The sequence below is a fragment of the Onychostoma macrolepis genome, chromosome 07 (assembly GCF_012432095.1).
Source record: "Onychostoma macrolepis isolate SWU-2019 chromosome 07, ASM1243209v1, whole genome shotgun sequence".
In the NCBI taxonomy this organism is placed as follows: Eukaryota; Metazoa; Chordata; class Actinopteri; order Cypriniformes; family Cyprinidae; genus Onychostoma; species Onychostoma macrolepis.
In genome coordinates this window covers 48,959,003-48,977,147 of record NC_081161.1, presented here as the reverse complement: position 1 = coordinate 48,977,147, position 18,145 = coordinate 48,959,003, and the positions used below count along the sequence as shown (strand labels likewise).

Genomic DNA, 18,145 nt, shown 5'->3' with positions numbered 1-18,145 from the left:
GCAACTATGTCTCTCTATTGCTCTGGTCTAGTCTAAGGAGGACTGTTCTTGTTGCCTAGCAACTGTGACAGCTGCCATTTACAAGCGGCAGTAACTTCTGTAAGTGGACTTTTTTTATTCAGCAGCAAAAAACTAAACAGGGTTGTGTAATTCCAGCCTGGTCTCATGTTCATACGTAGGTATTAATATGTAACATTTACAAACACAAAATGTAAATTTTTGTATGTTTTTATTGATGTTAAAACGTACAATTTAGATGTATTTGAACGTTTAAAACGTTCAAATCGATACGTATTTTTAGCTAAAAAATGTAAAAATATATATATGTATGTTTTATATCATTAAGATATTCGAATCAATGCATTTTTATAATTTTATCTATAAGGGATTTAGACTTTTAGACCCCTTAACCTACCCCCAAGCCTAAACCTACCCATTTTACAGCGAATATGCATTTTGAATTCTTAAAGAACGCGTCAGTCAGCGCGGGCTCTGCTGTTTACGGTGGCTGGACTCGCTGCTCGAGATGGAGATGAAGATCGTCGAATAAAGGCTTGGATTTGGGTCTGTTCCTCGCAGTTGTATGGATTCTGAAGATCTGGATGACAGCGCATGAATGAAATCGTTTCATTTCGTAATTATGTTGCGGTTTTGGTGTTTTTTTATAGTACTGTTGTCAGTCACAGCATGTCAGAGAAAACGCCTTTTGTGTCCCATGTCAAACAAAGTACATGACAAGTAAAGGTTAAATAATTTCAAATGTTATTTATTTTAAGGTTTAAAGCAAAGTCTTGTTTAACATTATGTAGGCCTATAATTGGAAACGAGCTGGCAGCAGAAATCGCACAACAAAACTAAATGTTATCATTTCGCATTAAGTAAACGAGTAAACAATTTAATGATGCATTTGAAAACAAGATAATTGATATGACAACTAAAAACAACTAATAATAAAATTAATGCTGCAATTTCAAAATTCATAAGGATTTATGCGTCACCAATGCGTCAGTTTTGTACGTTTAAATGCTGAAAATACATAAGCATTTGTACGTTTAGAGGCTGAAAATATGTAAGTATTGTACATTTTAGTGCCTGTAAAAATTTAAGTAAATGTACGTTTTATAGAACCACATTTTACGTAAAATATGTACGAATTATCATGAGATCATGTTGGTAATTCAGTAATTAAAAGTCAAAAACTAACAATTCAAGCTCCATAGTTATTTTCATTTTCTTTTAACAAATAACATCTATGGCAGCTCTCTTCACGCACTGTTGCTATGCGACAGGAGCGGCAATCGGGAACACCTGGTGGCACAGTTAAGAAATCCTGTGAAGGATAGAATCGAAGCATCCTTCGAAGGATGCAGCCTTTGAATTGGGATGCAGCTATAATAGAAACTTCCAGACAGGTGTGCTGAGGCACGTTGGAGCTAAATTCTACAGGACAGTTGCGCTCCAGGACCGTTGTTTCTGGATCCTTTGGGTGTATGTGAACTTTGCTGTTCTTACGCTAGCAGCTAGGTTGTTCCTGGCTTCCCTCAATGCTGTTCAATGCAAATCATCTCGTGTTTTGAGGAGGGAGCCAACCTCTGCAATAAACCAAGGCTTCTTGTTTGGGGGTACTGTTCTTTTTCTGAAGGCTGCAGCATTGTTTTCACCACTGCTCCTGGAGAGTGCCCGGCCTGAGGAGTTCATCTCCAATCCCACTCAAACACACCAGAACCAGTCTGACAGAAAGTAACTCTCCAGGACCTCTGTTCTAGATCTATATGGCCCTAAGATGCGGCAGCAATTTTGAACATATTGTGATCAAAAAAAGTCCTCCTGAGTTTGCCTCCTCTAGCCTCCTTCAGATGACTCTCGTTTCTGAAGTGGTGGTATAAAAGCAATAACGTAACAGCAGAGTTTTCAGAACTTTGAGGTGGGGAAGGTTCTGTCAGCGTCCCATTTTTATATACAACAATATACTACACCTTTATACCACAGTGTAGAGCAGACCAAAATAAACATAAAATCTTGCTCTAGACAGACAAGCAAAGTTGGCAACTAAAGTCCACTCTACGCTCCAAGGAAGTTGTTACTTTTACCATCTTGACGCAGAAACCAGGACCTGTCTTAGCTCCGCTGACTCCACCTAGGTGGTCTGCATCACCGCCAGTTTCACCATGGTTACTGGGTCCACCGAAGTCCCCTGCTATTGCCAGAATTTTAGGGAGGTCCAGCACTGCTGGTTCCACAAAGGGCTTATTTTCCACTGGCTTCGCCATGGGGGTCTCCCTCTCCACCGTGGTCCTTTCCTCCGTTGGCTCCTCCTTGGGGTCTCCAGGTTTGCTGTGGTCACTTCCTCTGCCATGATTGTCTCCTCCTGGATCAACCAAGGTCTTCTGATCCACCGTGATCATCTCTTCTGACGGCTCCTCTGTGATGATTCCCTGCTCCGTCAATGCACATTCTCCCAAATTGAAATGTTTTCTGTAAAGCGCCAGGCTGTGCCAACTGGAGGGAATGGTAATTCCACACGCTGTTTTGGTTCGTTGAGTTATTTCATTAGCTACCTTTTTTTAGTCCCAGGTGTCTTTGGTTGTTTAAGTTTCTGATTTTTTCATTGATCATTTGCACTTGTTTTCATATACATCTTCGCCTCAGCTTACTCCTTGTTTTCCAACCAACCCGTGACTGTGGAGAAAATAACAGAACAGAATCTGTGTATTGATGCAAAGCCACAGAGCGGCAAAGTTTACAGGCACTACACCCCCATGAGCTTTGTCTTTGTTATGACTTTTTGTTATTGCATGCAAACAATGTTGGGGGTGATAAACACTGACAAAATGTAAGGGGAAATGGATAGAAAACTACAGCAACTTTCAATTAAAAGCAGCAATGCAACATAATTTGTTTTTATACAGATAAAGCATTGTAACATGCACTGCAAAAACAAAATCTGCAGAGAAATGGACTTAATTTTCTGCCAGGACATTGGGTCTCATTCACTAATAATTTAATTTTGTAAATTATTTCACATTAGTACGTGCAAAATAATTATTGCGAAAGAAGTCAAGTCAAGTCACCTTTATTTTTAATGCGCTTTTAACAATGCAGATTATGTGTGTACAGTACAGACAAAAAGTGTCCAAGTTTGTAGGCAGATTTCAAGTACAAATTTGTAGGTGTGTGTACTTGTTTATGCTACTGTTGGATTACAAATTTGTAAAATTTTAAATCTAGGTTCCAATGTATCAGTATACAAACTGAAGTAGTTATATATATATTGTATTTAGCATTTATGGTGAAGATGATGACATCAGATGAACGATTGTGATATACAAAGTTTGTAGCAAGAGGTTCCTGTCAGTTCCTGTTCTCTTATTGTAAGTCAAATGAGCCAGATGACGAAGACTCTCACCTTTTGTTTGTAATGGCTCTTGGTGGGAATGAGTAAATGATGGTTATCTGAAAGTGTAACAATTCAAACTGGTTTTCTGTAAGGGGTAAGCTTAGGCTTAGAACATTTTATTTGGTCAGTATAAAAGTAATAAAAGTCTATGGAAAGTCCCCACATTTCAAAAAAACGTACATATGTGCGTGGGTGCATACATATAGAAGCTGCTATATCAATTTTATCTTTAAAATGTAGTGAAGTAGAAGTCAACAAATATTTATACCAAAGGACAATGTGTTCAAGTTTCTCATTAATTACAACAAAGAAGTGTTCTTGGATACAAAACACCTCTAGAAACTGTTTATGAATACTCCATTTAACTGAAAGCGTGAAAAGAAAAGTTCAGTCCTTTAAAACTTGTTTTTCTACACTGAAAATAGACCTTGAGCACAAATTAATGCTGCAAATTCACAAAAAAATAAAAATAAAATTAAAAGCCCCAGAACTTGAAAACTGGAACTTAAGAAAGTTCAAATGCACAAACCCTTAAACATTTAAATGTTATTTCACAGCATAAAGAGGGCATTTAACTTGAGATGAATAAAACACTTGCTACCTTGACTAAGAATATGTTAGGCCTTTATTTATTTTGTGTAACATGCATTTAAAATAATGTAAACATCAAATGTTTATGAATTAGTTGAATCAAGTTGTCACACTTCAAGGGAAGCACAGGAACCAGAAACAAGGAGACAAAGAATTTCACAATACTAGAGTTTACTATTCAAACAGGAACACAGGTCACAGGCAGGGTAGACACTCAAAGACCGAAAAAGTTGAACTGAATGGACTGGGGCTTATAATGACAGGATAATGAGGGAACTAAGGGGACACACCTGAAATCAAATTAACAATCAGACAGGGGAAAAACTGGGTCACAGGGAACACACGGGGAGCAAAAACACAACAAAACAGTCCAGGGGCGTGACACAAGTATGAACCAAAGCACAAATGTTTTGACAAAACAAACAGTTACTTTACATGTTAATGCTAAACCAAAGTGATACTCCAGAGCTGTGATTCCTGCATGAGGGGGGTGGGGAGAAAGAAGAAAAAAAAAAGAAAAAAGACCCCCCCCCACACACACGTTTACTTAGCTATCTAAATGGGGACATTCCATAGGCGTAATGGTTTTTATACTGTACAAACTGTATTTTCTATTGGTACAAATTTGTCCCCAAAATATGGTTAAGTAGGCACAGGTGCACACACGCACTCGCACACACACAGACGCTCACACACACACACGCGCACACACACACAAACTAGTGCTACTGAATGACAGTCAAAACGTCCCAGGTTACCAATGTAACCATGGTTCCCAGAGAGAACGAGACGCTGCGTCGGAAACGCTTTGGGAACGCCCCTGTGTTCCCACACTCTGAAACACGTGTGTAATCCGTCCGAGGGAATCCCAGCTGACACCAACCCGGTGGAGATGACGCAGCAACCAGGAAGTTATAAAAGCACCTGCGGTGGAGACAGCGGCTGCTTCAAAGTGAAGGAAGCACTCGCAGGGTGGCAGAAAGTATGGTATGTGACGCAGCATCTCGTTCCCTAAGAGAACCATGGTTACATATGTAACCTGGGACGTTCCCTTAGGGAACTCGAACTGCGTCGGAAACGCTTTGGGAACGCCCTGTGTTCCCACACTCTGAAACACGTGTGTAATCCGTCCGAGGGAATCCCGGCTGACACCAACCCGGCGGAGATGACGCAGCAACCAGGAAGTTATAAAAGCACCTGCGGTGGAGACAGCGGCTGCTTCAAAGTGAAGGAAGCACTCGCAGGGTGGCAGAAAGTATGGTATGTGACGCAGCATCTCGTTCCCTAAGAGAACCATGGTTACATATGTAACCTGGGACGTTCCCCTTAGGGAACTCGAACTGCGTCGGAAACGCTTTGGGAACGACAATGCCCACGCCACCATACTGACAAATCCCTGCCTAGTGTGGAACGGCACAGTAGTGGCATCAAGGTCAAGGCTGTAGAACCTGACAAAGGTCAGAGGGGTGGACAATCCCGCAGTGTTACAAATATTGTGCATTGAAAACACCAGATGAGAAGGCCTTAGAAGCCGCCATACCTCTAGTAGAATGAGCCCTGACCCCCAGAGGTGAGGGGAGATCAGAAGACTCATATGCTGTGGTAATAGCATCCACTATCCACCTGCTGAGGGTCTGCTTGTTAGCAGGAAGACCCATCTTATAAGAACCATAGCACACAAACAGTTGGTACAACTTTCTCCAAAGGGCAGCTCTGTGAACGTATGTGTCCAGAGCACTGGACACACACAATTAAGCTTTTCCTGGTCAGAATCCCGAAAGGGAGGTGGACAGAATAACTGGCCATGGAGCCACTGAGGGCACCTTCGGGACATACTCCGGCCTGGGGTACAGAAATGCTCTCGCCATACTAGGTGCAAACTCGAGAAATGATGGGGCCACTGACAGGGCCTGCAGATCACCGACTCTCTTCAATGAAAAGATGGCTAAAAGAAATACAGTCTTGACTGTAAGAAATCTCAAAGGAACATCTTCCAGGGGTTTGAAGGGGGCTTCAGAAAGGGCCTCTAGAACCACAGCCAAATCCCAAGTAGGCATCCTTGGGCGAACCGGAGGCCTCAGCCTCCTGGTAACCCGGAGAAATGTAGTTACTAGCGGGTTCCTGCCTAGAGACTGCTCGCCCACAGGGGCGTGGTGAGCAGCAATAGCAGCCATGTAGACACTCAACATGGAGGAGGATAACCCTGAGGCAAATCTGTTTTGCAGAAATTTCAACACTGACCTGATAGGGAAAACTACTGTGTCCAGCTGACAGCTGTGAAAACAGGAAGTGAACAGTTGCCATTTAGCAGTGTACGATTTCCTCGTAGAGGGAGCTCTGGACTGGAGGATGGTCTCCACAACCTCGTTTGAGAGACCGGATGCTATGAGTTGTGCCCCCTCAGGGGCCACACCCACAGTTTCCACAACTCTGGGCGGGGTGAAAAATGGTGCCCCCTGCCTGTGAGAGAAGATCTCACCGGACGGGAATCTCCCATGGAGAGTCTTCTAGAAGGGCTAACATCTCGATGCCGAACTGCTACCTGCTCTGACTGAGCTAGAATCAACCAATCGTCGAAGTAATTCAGTATGCGGATGCCCTGGAATCGCACGGGAGCGAGAGCAGCATCCACACATTTCGTGAAAGTGCGGGGTGAGAGTGCTAGACCGAACGGAAGAACCCGATATTGGTACGCTTTGCTATCAAAAGCAAACCTCAGGAACTTCCTGTGTTGAAGAAGGATGGATATATGGAAGTAGGCGTTTTCAGATCTATAGTCACAAACCAGTCCTTGGACCTGATTTGGGACATGACTTGCTTGATAGTAAGCATCTTGAACTTGAGTCTCATGACTGAGCGGTTCAACAATTACAGATCTAAAATAGGACGCAACCCCCCATCTATCTTTGGAATGATGAAGTAACGGCTGTAGAACCCGGATTCTCTGTCGAGAGGAGGGACCACCTCGATGGCCTCCTTCCTCAAGAGAGTAGCTACTTCTTGTTCCATTACCAGAGCCTCCTTGGGGCCCACCAGAGTGAGAAACACCCCGTTGAATAGAGGCGGACGCCACCCGAACTAAATCTTGTACCCTCTCTCTACAGTGTGCAGGACCCATCGAGATACATTTGGCAGAAGCTTCCACGCTGCCATATAATGTACTAAGGGAACCAGTCTCTCGAGACTGGCCTCTGGTGTACTTTGAACTGCTAGCTCAGTGCCCTGAAGCGGAGGACTGGCAGGGGACGGCCGATCTAGCTTTTCTAGAGACATTATTGGAGGTAGCCAGCCCCTCAGAACCACTATGTTTCCGGGTGGAGGCTAAGGGATATACTTGCCGGAGACCGCTACGCCCTGAAGCACCGTGGGTGGCAGGGTTGGCAGACCAATCTCGTGAGGGCACTGAGGAGAGACGGGCACCATATAATGAGGTGTGTACCACTCTTCCCCAGAGGGGCCTGCCCTCAGACATCCTGGACTGAAAGCATCAGGACCTTTTGGCCAAAGCCTTCTTATTGAAAATGACGGTCTTCAGATCCGTCATCTCCCTTGAGGACTTCGACCTGGAGCACCGCCCCGCCCTCCTGACTTTCTCTTTGAGGAGGTTTACGAGTGCCAACGCTCCATTTTTAGACTTCTCGATATGAGGAGCTGGTACACGGCTGGGGCTGATTCTGCCTACCAGCTCCACTTTGAGAACGGTGAGGGAGAAATCCCTGAAAAGCTTCTGCCTGTTTCTTAGCCTCCTAAAACCTGTCGACGACAGTGTTTACCGCGTCGCCGAACAGTCCAGAAGGTGAAATAGGGGCGTCTAGTAGAAAGACCCTGTCTTTATCGTTAATATTAGACAGGGTCAACCACAGATGTCTCTCCATGGCCATAGACAGCCCAATTGCTCTGGCGGTCTCCTATGTGTCACGAAGAGACAAATCTGTGGCTCTATGCAATTCAGCGATATCATCGTTCTTAATATTTTCTCCCTCATCCATTTCTTTTAGCAGGTCAGCCTGGTATGCCTGCAACACCGCCATAGTGTGCAAGCAAGCTCCAGCCTGACCCGCTGCCATGTAAGCTTTACCCACCAAAGCCGAAGAAGTCCGAAGCGGCTTGGTGGGCAACACCGGGGCCTAAAGGGAAGATACACCACCAAGCGAAAGATAGCCCGCAAGCGTATCCTTGACCTGGGGAATCTTCCCATAACCGCACTCATTCAGCCCTACTGCGTTTGAATAATGAGAAACATATGGACTGAAGAGGCGGGCCGAGTATGGTTTATACTACGATCTAGACACCACAGTTTGCAGATCGGGGTAAAAAAGGCAGGCCCCGGCGTGGAGGCAGTGACTTAGGGCGCAGGAAGCGTTCATCTAGCTTGCTTTTAGAACGCTCCTGTTGATCTTTCTCTGCTGGCCAATCAATGTTAAACTTGGCCACAGCACTAGTCACTACCTCCAACAGTTCCTCAAACAAGACTGTGGTGCCATAGACTCGTCTCGATCAGGGCTCGCATCATCTCCCTCCTCAGAGAAAGACAATATGAACGCCGTGCCCTCTCTCGGGGCGGAGTAAACCGTTTCAGAACGTGCCTCCGTCCCCAACGAGTGAGAACTAGATCTCATCCAGATCCATCTGCGATCCCCACGATTTAAGGCGCTGCTCTGCCTCGGCAGAGGCGGGATCCGAACCGCGGGGAACCCTGGCGAGATCGCCCTCCTCAAAGAGCGATCTCCGGAAGCGAAGCATCCGCATTGAAAGACGAACACAAGGTGGACAGTCAGCTCCCTCGAGAGCTGACTGTGTGTGCTTCGCTCCCAGACAAGTAACGCACAAACTGTCTTTATCCCTTGTTAGCATTCTTGCCAGATGCCATATCAATAATAATAATAATATGGGACAAACAACAGTAAATAGGACGTAACACACATAGAGCGCTTCTTTCACTTTGAAGCTGCCGCTGTCTCCACCGCAGGTGCTTTTATAACTTCCTGGTCGCTACGTCATCTCCGCCGGTGACATCAGCTGGGATTCCCTCAGACGAATCAACACACGTGTTTCAGAGTGTGGGAACACAGGGGCGTTCCCAAAGCATTTCTGACGCAGCTCGAGTTCCCTCTGGGAACTACATCTGCTAAACCATTGCGAGGTTTACAAGCTAACAAGATTTCAATTCAGCTCCCGTTTACACTTAGATGGGGACTCAATGCCTTTAAGTCAAGTCAAGTCACCTTTATTTATATAGCGTTTTTAACAATACAGATTGTGTCAAAGCACTTAACAGTATCAAATTGGAGGATAGAGTGTCAGTAATGTACAATGATAAAATTAAACACTCAATTTTCAGTTAAAGGCATTTAATTATTGAATTCAGAGATGTCATTGTCTATCTCAGTTCAGTTTAAATAGTATCTGTGCAATCAAATCGACAATAATCGCTAGAAAGTAAGTGTCCCCAACTGAGCAAGCCAGAGGCGACAGCGGCAAGGAACCAAAACTCCCTCTGTGACAGAATGGAGAAAAAAACCTTGGGAGAAACCAGGTTCAGTTGGGGGTCAATTCTCCTCTGACCAGACGAAACCCGCAGTTCAATTCTAACCGCAGCCATGTCAGATTGTGTAAAGGGCTTTTCTGATTCTCGTGGTCTTGTCCTGATGGAGCATTTTAATTTATAATTTAATGTATTTGTAATATTTGTGTTTTATTCATTATTTGAAGTTTTTCATTTATATGATTTATTCATTTGCTATAATTGTAATGTATAGTTTAATGCATTGATTGTTTCTCTGTGTAGTTTTTATAATATATATTTGTTTGTTTATTATAATTTAAATGTATAGTTTAATTAATTTAATATATTTCTGTTGTATCTATCTATCTATCTATCTATCTATCTATCTCTCTCTCTCTCTCTCTCTCTCTCTCTCTATATATATATATATATATATATACACATATATGTGTGTGTGTGTGTGTGTGTGGTTATGGCAATATTACCATTAAGGTTTTTTTTTATATTTTTTTTTTTATTATTATTATTATTCAGTCAGTCTTTCCTTACTTTATATATTTAACATCAATAAGCAATGCAGTGTTTGCATAGTAATAACACTGATTAAATAAATAAGGTTTGGGTTATTCAGCAGGGATTTTGGGGTTTGTGTGAGTGAGTTAACTCATGTGTTCAATATCAGTTTACTCTGCTTGGTTTATTTTCTGAACACAAAGAGCTTATATAAACTGTATTTCATAACCAAGTCATTAACCCACTGTCAGGATCCTCTCTGGAGCCAGGGAAACGAGGAGTTACTCCAAAACACACTTTATTCAAACTAAGGAACACCAAAAAGACAATTAACAGCTGACAAGATGACAGGGAAACGCAGGGCTTAAAAACAGAAATCAAACGAGGAGAACTGTAACAGGTGGGGAACAAATCAAACACGGCTGGAGACTAATAAACTAATGATGACAAACAAGTACGGGAACAGGAAGACCAAATAAGGGCACGAGAGGAGGGGGAAACACAAGACAGGACTGACACCCACATTATTATTATTATTGTTATTATTATTTGTAGGTACCAGTGGAGTGGATGACACTCATGTGTTCTTCAGTTCTGGTGAAAATGTCTGTCTGTCCTTTAATAACGCTCTTTCTAGCAAGAACAATGACATTTAATTTTTTTTGTACAGTGTGTTAAAAATTATGTTGTATTGATGTGTGCATGCCCAGTAACGTCATACATATCCATTTTAGCCTTAACCCTGCTCTCGAAACACTCTTGCAGTACTTTGATGCCACATGTGACAGTGACATGGTGGCGGCGCAGTCTCAAGTTGGACAAAATTTCTAACTTGAATGCAGAAGCGCGGAGGAGAGAGCAAAACAAAACACCGGTCACAAATTAGAAGTACAAAACGAGGATCTGTAAAGAAAAATGATGGAGGATTTCGATATAAGCCAAGAGCAGACTTGTTTTCCTTTGCTAAAGTAAGGAAACTTTGCTTCCTTTGCTCCTGTAAACAAACCCGTGAGACTAGCATATTCTCACCGTTCATCTGGAGGAAGAAAGTCTCAAACACCTTGGATTAGAGTAAAATCATGAGCTAATTTTCATTTTTGGCTTAACTAACCCTTTCACTGTATTGGAACTTGATTAATCTTGCCAAAAGCACGTGACATATGACGTCTGAAGCTTCATTCGCCAAAAACCATGTGATTGCTTCAGTATCTTGTTCTGTGCCGTTTCATTTACATTATATATTACATAATGCGGCATCATTATGTTTTTTACCCCAATATCATAATTTATATATGAAGCTCAAGTTAAATTTGGCTAAGAAATAACAGTGCTGAGTTAGATTTCAAATAGACAGATCACAGATTTAATTTAATAATTTATAAATTTACTCTGCAAAGACGAGACATAAAGTGTTAGCCGTTTATTTATCTGTTGCTAATTTGCCACTTCATGTACGGTCTGACACAAACCACATGTCACTTGTTTTATTGTGCAGAGAGAAAGATTTCAAAGGATTTGGGCATGCTAAATTGTTCTCTGATTTACTAGCAGACTTAAAGGAATTGGAGGAGAATGGGATTGCAGTATCAGATGAAACATCAGTCAAAGGAACCTTGTTTTGCATTGCTGGAGATAATCTAGGTTCACACTGCATTGGTGGCTTCTCTGAAAATTTCAGCCGTGCAAAACATTTCTGTAGATACTGTCTAATAACCCGATCTGAATTTCAGGGTGACGATCCTAATCTGTGTGGACCACCCCGCACCATTGAGAGCTACAATTCAGCTGTAGATCGCATCCAGACTGAAGATACACAAGAAGTGGAGGGAGTAAAATTCAAGTCAGTATTCAACTCTTTGAAATACTTTAATGTGTGTCAGCCAGGTTTGCCATCTTGTCTAGGACATGACATCTTTGAGGGTGTTTTGTCTTATGATGTTGCACTGTATCTTAAGTATTTCATCAAAAAAAAAGCATGGTTCACATACTCCACCCTAAATCGGCGCATTAAACAGTTCAAATACTGTGCCTCTGATGCTTCTGCTAAGCCATGTGAGGTCAACCCTCAAGCAGCTAAACTCACAGGAAACGCAATACAGAACTGGAATTTTTAAGACTGCTGCCTCTCATAATTGGTGACAATGTAAAAGATACAGCAGATGATGTGTGGCAGTTGACTCTGCTGCTGAAAGACATTGTGGATTTGATATGTGCTCAGAAAATCTCTGTCGCTCAGGTTGCATATCTTGATGTTCTTATTCAAGAATATTTAGAGTTGAGAAAAGCTCTATTCCCAGAAAGTAACCTGAAACCAAAGCACCATTATTTACGTCACTACCCAGCACTGATCCTGAAATGTGGCCCCTTGATCAGACTATGGACCATGCGCTTCGAAAGTAAGCATAGTGCAAGGAAATTGAGGAATTTCAAAAATCTGTCTTACTCTGTCTGACAGACATCAGATGTTGCAGGCTTACCTTTCAGCAGGCTTAATGGATCAGGCTGTCTTGCAAGTTAAAGGTGGTTGTCCATTTTACTCAGCACTATACAGTAAAGCCATTCAAGATGTTGTCAGACAGTTTGACTTCACTGAGACCAACACAAAGGTCACAGTAGAAATGATGTATAAAGGAACATCATACAAAAAAGGACATTTCCTTGTCACTGGGAACACTGATTTGGTGGAGTTTGGTGAACTTATGCTTATTTTCATAAAAAAACAACACTGTTTATCTTCTGGTATCAATGTACAAGGCAGAGTTACTTCCTCAGTACCATGTGTACTCAGTGAGGAAAGACAATGAAAAGATGCAGTGTCTGAACATCAGTGACTTGTCTGATTTCTATCCGTTGGCTTCTTACATGAAGGATGGATACCAAATGGTTCCATTGAAACACAGTGTGTTATCACACTAATGAATCCCTTGCACTGTCATTGTTGTTAGTTGAGTTTTTTTCCCCTTACTCAGAAATGGATGATGCGGAGCCAAGCAACATAAGCAGTGCCATTATTAATGTGTTACCAGACCTCCCAACCTCATTTGTAAATATTGTATTAGAGACGCTACAGTCTTTGGGTGTGGAAAACACTGAAGATTTTCAGTACATCCAGGAAACTGATCTTCTTTCAGTACTGAGGCCGATTCAAGCTAGGAAGTTGGTGGCTGCTTGGAAACAAACCAGTAAGTACATTATGCAGTAATGTATTTTTAAGTGTAACAAAGGAATAGTTCACCTAAAAATGAAAATTTGCTGTTCATTTACTCACCCTCAGACATTACAAGATGTATGTGACTTTTTCTTCAGTTGAACAGTAAAAAAGTTTTTTAGTTGAATCCGCGGTCCTCTGTGATTCATATAATGGCAGTCCAAGGGAGCCATCTCTTTGAGACTAAAAAAAATATATATACAGACAAAACAAAATTAATACCCGTTGGTCATGATGATACATTGAGGTCTTATGATGCCAAACAATCAATTTGTGCAAGAAACTGAACATTATTTACAACATTTTTACCTCAAATTGGCAGCGTATGGAAACAGCCCTGAGAACAATCATTTATGTTGAACTGGTGAGCATTATGGCCAATCACAGACATGTTTGCAACTTCTGACATGCAAATGGCCACATTTGTGAGCAACAGCCAATGGACGATCAGAAATGCATCTGATTGGCCACACGCACTCCAGAAGCAAAAACCATGTCTGTGATTTGATACAGTGTTCACCGGTTCAACGTAAACGATTGCTCTCAGGACAATATGCACACACAGTGAATTTGAGGTAAATAATGTTCAGTTGCTTGCACAGACCGATAATTTTGCTTCATAAGACCTCAATGTATCGTCATGAGCAATGGGTATTAATTTTTTGTCTGAATATGTTTTTGGACTCTCAAAGAGGTGGCTCCCTTTGACTGCTATTATATGACTCACAGAGGGCCACAGTTTCAGCTAAAAATATTATTTACTGTTCCACTGAAGAAAAAAAGTCACCTAAATCTTGGGTGGCCTGAGGGTGAGTAAATGAATACCAAATGTTATTTTTTGGGTGAAATATTCCTTTAAGATAAATATCATTCAGTACATTAGAATTTCAATTAATTTTACAGCACAGACCACAGAATTCCATGGCCAGTCAACATTAACCTCTCCAGCATCCTCAGCATGCTCCTCAATCTCAATCTCACCCAGCCACCTAATTACTGCTGCAGATTGGGTTGACAGCTTCCAGGTTCCATGGGAGAAGCTTCCTGAAGCCTTGATGCAGTGTTTGGAGAGAGGGAAAAGGCCAAGCCCACGGTTACGTAGAGAAATGATCAGGATTGTCGCTTCTGAGATGATGCATGCCTGTGCTTCTCCCAATAGACAAGCCTCGACAGAAGTTGCCAAGAAAATGGTTGGAAAGTATCCGCAGTCACTGCAAGATGTCATAGAAGGTGATGTGATAGGACCAGGATATCACTCACTGGTCAAGCAGTTACAAGCTCGAATTGAAAATGTAAAGTGGTCTTCAGTACCACGGATATTGAAGCGCAAACGGGTGTCAGATGAGTATGATACTGATGAAATCCCAGCTGAACGAAGGGCAGCTGTTCAGGACACATATGGCTGCATACAGTGGGACATGAAATTCATGCCAGTGAGTGAGACACTGGAAAGTCAACAGGAGAAAAAAGATAAACTGAAGGTGCTCAGTGAACAGGCAACCATCAGTCCAGAGGAGGTAAAAACTCTTATGAAGTTCACCTACTTTTCCCAGTGTAAGGCAATAAACAGTGGAACAGTCATGGAAGAGTGGCCTTTTTTGTTTAAGGAGACTGGCATGATGGTTCACTTTCATGACCTTACTGGTGTATCACTAAAAGAGACTTTCCTCAGTGATGTGGAAAAAAGGAAAACGTGTTCTGGACTTCCTGAGAGGTGTTTGTGCAGACAAGAGCAAACAAGTTTTGCAGGCTGTCACAAAGTTAAAAATTTTGAGAGGACAGTTGGAGGGCTGCTCAGAAGATGTTAAGGATCTGGTGCTCCTCCTACTGTCCTATTTTAATGAAAAAGAGGAGAACCTCTTCTACTATGTTGAAGAAAGTACAAGTGGAAAGCTTGCCTGTGACACCATGTGTCATTGTATGTGGTAAGTTAATCTGTTTTACTGAAGGAGCTTGCGCTCATGTAAGAAAATATTATATATATATATATATATAGGCTGGTGTTAAGTTATTTGCTTACTGTATCTTCTTGCAGGAACATCATGTTATGCTGCAAAGCAATTCATGCTCAGTGTAGACCAAAAAATTGTGAACGACCAGATCCCCACCTTCATCACTGCTGTCTGCATGATGTTTGCAAGCTATTACTGCCTCAATATCCACTATCCTGTGGGTCTGGGCTCCACACTTGAGTTCCTTCAGAGGTAATTTTTTTTTCTCTTTTAGAAAAAATTACTTTATCTAGTGGTTGATTTTGAATTCTTGCATTCAAAAAGGTGTTTCTTCAACATCAATCCTGAGAAGGGCACAAAAGTGGAAACGAAGAAAAACAAGAAGCAACTGTCAGTGAATCCAAGAGTCCTCACCCTCATCGCTGATGTCTCTGATCATGAGTGGAGAGAGACATGTTAAATATGGACCTTCAGTTAACATCCATAACACTTAAACAGCACTAGTTGTATGGAACAGTATCTATTTTACTGTACCTACTGTTCTGTTAACCACTAACAGGTTTTGGGTTAACGTTACTGTTTTAATAAGCATTGTTTTGGTTTTGTTAAATTGACAAACTGGCTTATTATTAAAAGTTACTAATGTCTAATGATTACCTAAGGCCAATGTAATAGAATATTTTGTTAATTTTTATTAGAGGCTGCGTTTGTTCAGTTAGGTCGAAACAAATTGAGGGAAATACCAACTTTACTTGCATATTTCTGATTTTTGAACTACCTGCATATAATGCAATGTGTGTTTAATTTTGGCTTTTGAGAAGTTTGTCATTTGAAAATTTGAAGAGTCTGATACTAGTAGGAAGTTCAGAGTGTTTGGCTGTCCACATGCTGAGGTTAATTTAAAGTTCTGGAAAACATATTCTGGACCTTTTTTAGTGATTTTTGTGACCGTTCAGATTAGGTACATGGTTGGTGTCATTGCTAAGATCTAAGAAACTACTTTAAAGTAAGTAAACTGAACATTATCAAATCCTTTATGTTAAAAGTATGTTGTCTTTATACAGACACTAGCTGAATACACTTCTGTTGTGTAAGTTATCTTGTCATAATAATTGTAAAAGTTGACTTTCACTTCTGTCACGTTTTAGGCAGCGCTTTCAAACTCATGAGTGGTTGTTTACTTGGAGGAAACAACTTGCTTGGACCTTTGTGACACCAAAGAAAGTGGTGAGATTGTAATCTATTTCAATATTTTATTATTTTATTTATTTATTTATTATTATTATTTTACTTTTAAGGATGTATTTTTTGCCATATCTGACTTGTTGAACAGCAGCAGTAGGGATCAACAGGAAACACAGTGAAAAAGACCAGGATTGCAGCACCAGGCCGTGGAATCAAACTTTGGTCGCTGCAATGTGTGTTGTGTTCTAGCAGGTGAGCCATTTGTGAGGCAAAGCTGTTTATTTTTCACTGAATATAGCCATGTATTTATTACATGCATTTGGAAGATTGAAAGACATGCTTGAAACAAATTTGCCTTATTTAGGACAATGTATTTTGTTTTATCTCTTTTTTCTTACGTCTACAAGAGGTTGCACATGACGGCCCTCATCAATCTCTTTTTCCTGCAAGTCTCCTTTTGGATTAGATATATTTATAAATAGCGGTAAGTTGTACTATTCAGCATACATTAATGACGTCCTTACTAAACAAGTTTTAAGTACTACTAAATCATTTAACCTTTTCCTTAACAAAGTCTCAAATTTTTCCTAAGCTTTATCAGCACTGAACTTCATTGAGTACATTTGATTTATGTGATTTAAACTGGAACTGCCCTGCATCAATAATTGTCAGATCGTACATGTTACCTTTTGGTCACTTGCTCATCTATTGTAACTCTATTGTGATTGATATGGACAAAATTGCTATACTACAATTTTCAGTCATTCATTGCAATCACAATCTTTTCATAATCTTCCAAATTATATTTACACAGTCTCATGTTGTCGCGGGGTCAAGCACGCATTTGCGTGTTTACAACAGTGTGTGATGTAAAACTATTTATCATGAGGAAACATTGTGTGCATTATTTAGTAAAACAAGGGAACAATGTGAGACTGACTGGCCGATCACCGGTCCAGTTGAAGCAGGCTGAAAATTGACTGATTCTGGTCCCTAGCCGGTCAGTTGGTACATTTCTTATTATTACCGTTATAATTTTTTATTGTTTTTTTTTTTTTGGCTTGCAGAGAGGATCATGTCATCATGTCAAAGCACAATCTGTTGGCAATTTATGATTCTTCAAGAAGAAACAATGACAACACCTGCTCAAAATTCCAGTTTTCAGAACAGTGCTACCTGTCTGAAAGAGCCTCTGTCCCACCTCTCTTCAGTAAAGTCTGGAGCCAGTAATTCAGACACCAGTCTCAAGGATAAATATTGGTAAGTAGTGGTAGTTCAGTAAATTTTCACCACCTTTATGTATTTGGCTAGTCACTGGTCTCGTCTGATGATTTGTAACACATATGATGATTGTCGGATTGCTTGAGTGGAGACAACTGTGTATTTAGGCTGCAAGCTGACAGATGTGAAACAAATGCTTGTGATTAGCTAGGTGCTGAGATGTGTCTTTGCCCTGATACTTGCCAGAGTGGCCAGAGTGTTGTTCGCTTTTGTGTAGTTCATTGGAATTCAATGTAACAAAAGAAGACTTATGTCTTTGTAGGCATAATGCTCATGGACTGTATCAATCTAATTTGTCTTTGTGTCTGTTTCCTGCAGAGAGATCATGCCGGTCCACAGTGACTACATGCGAGTCCTCAGGTAGTACACGTGACAATGCAAGCTTTACGTTTCCAGTTTCTCGAACCAACTCAGTCCCATATCTTCAGTCAAGTGTGGACTTATTACTATTGTTCAACAAGAGCAAGTTGCTCTGATTGATGTTTATTCCATCATTGGTTATCCTTAATTTA

The 18,145-nt window shown here is 41.2% G+C and overlaps 1 protein-coding gene and 1 long non-coding RNA gene across 3 annotated transcripts in view; one reads left to right on the top strand and one right to left on the bottom strand.

The window, feature by feature from the left end:
- Positions 1–18,145, bottom strand: part of LOC131544177 (carbonic anhydrase 4-like) — a 144,113-nt gene that overhangs the window by 10,469 nt on the left and 115,499 nt on the right. The gene's annotated exons all lie outside the window — the stretch shown is intronic.
- Positions 14,039–18,090, top strand: LOC131544210 (uncharacterized). Of its 2 annotated transcripts, none has more exons than XR_009272059.1 (7): positions 14,039–15,140; positions 15,251–15,419; positions 15,492–16,394; positions 16,504–16,604; positions 16,760–16,836; positions 17,420–17,612; positions 17,952–18,090. It is a non-coding gene; the product is annotated as an uncharacterized LOC131544210 (long non-coding RNA). The 2 variants fall into 2 exon arrangements; XR_009272058.1 differs by having other exon boundaries at positions 16,501–16,604.